The following is a 1,280-nucleotide window of genomic DNA, read 5'->3' as shown; positions in this document are numbered from 1 at the left end:
GCTCAGCCTTCTTCACAGTCCAACTCTCACATCCATACATGACCACAGGAAAAACCATAGCCTTGACTAGACGAACCTTTGTTGGCAAAGTAATGTCTCTGCTTTTGAATATGCTATCTAGGTTGGTCATAACTTTCCTTCCAAGGAGTAAGCGTCTCTTAATTTCATGGCTGCAGTCACCACTCTTACAGACACATTTGGAGCAGCCAGTGGAGGCTGCTGATTGAACACCTTGCTGGCTTACTGGCCCAGTGCTAACATCAAAAATTGTTTGGTGCTGCACGCCCCTCAACCCCAACCTCTTTGCAGGGAGCCCTCTAGAGCAGTGGCCCTGACAATAAGGGCCGAAAGTTTAGAAGAGATGATACCTTAGCTGAGGAGCCTTTTAGATGCACAGAGAGGAGGAAAGAAAATATTCCAGGGAGGGAAAATAGGCCATGTCAAGGTTTGGGGTGGGTGGTGGCAACTGATGCCTAAAGAACTATGGGAGCCTTCTTTGAGGAGGGGGCTGAGGGAACAAACAAGAGGCCAGCCCCCCTAGCACAGAGAGACAAGCTAAGAAGGAACCCTTGGCCCTACTCCACTCATGCCAGCCTAAGCCTCTGTTGGGGCACAGTGGGCAGAAGGAAATGGGCCAGGCCCAGGTCCTACCAGAACCAAGAGGTGTGGGGGGGTGCGGCATGGGAAGTTAGCTGCCTTAGAAGGGCCTAACACCCAGATCTCCACTTTGTCAGTCTTCTATTTGGAGGCCAGGTCCCCAGATCCTCATGAAAGCATGGGCTAGGACAGAAGGCTAGGTTAGAAAGAAGGCCACGGGCCCTCACAGGAAAGGGGCTATGTGCTCCTTGTCGAAGCAGAATGAGTTCTGAGTGCTCCCTTCGCTAGGAGGGCGGACCCAGACTGAGAATGCTTCCCTCCCTGCCCCAGACTTCAGCAAGGACAGAGCCAGGGCCCGGTCTGGGCTGGAAGGCCTGTGCTCACCCTCAGGTTGGCCTCTTTTCTCTGATCCTTGGAGGCCAAGCTAGGGATCTTGGTGGGGATGTGGTGCGGGGGTAGGTGTCTGGGTGAAGGGGCTCTGAGGGTCTGGGGCAGGGCCCTCCCTCTAGGCAGGTGGGCTTTCTAGCTGGCCCATGGTGGCCTTGAGGTGGGCAGAGGGCCCGTCGGCAGCCCGGCTGCAGGAGGCCTAGGGGGGCTCTGAAATTCCTCTCTTCTACCCTCTACCTTGCCTCCTCAACCTTCTTCCCTCACGGCCCCCCGGGTGGCTGGGAAGTGGGAGGCGC

The sequence above is a fragment of the Bison bison genome, unplaced genomic scaffold, assembly GCF_000754665.1.
Source record: "Bison bison bison isolate TAMUID 2011002044 unplaced genomic scaffold, Bison_UMD1.0 scf7180017864063, whole genome shotgun sequence".
NCBI lineage: Eukaryota > Metazoa > Chordata > Mammalia > Artiodactyla > Bovidae > Bison > Bison bison.
The sequence above is the reverse complement of the archived record's forward strand: the minus strand, read 5'-3'. Positions refer to the sequence as shown.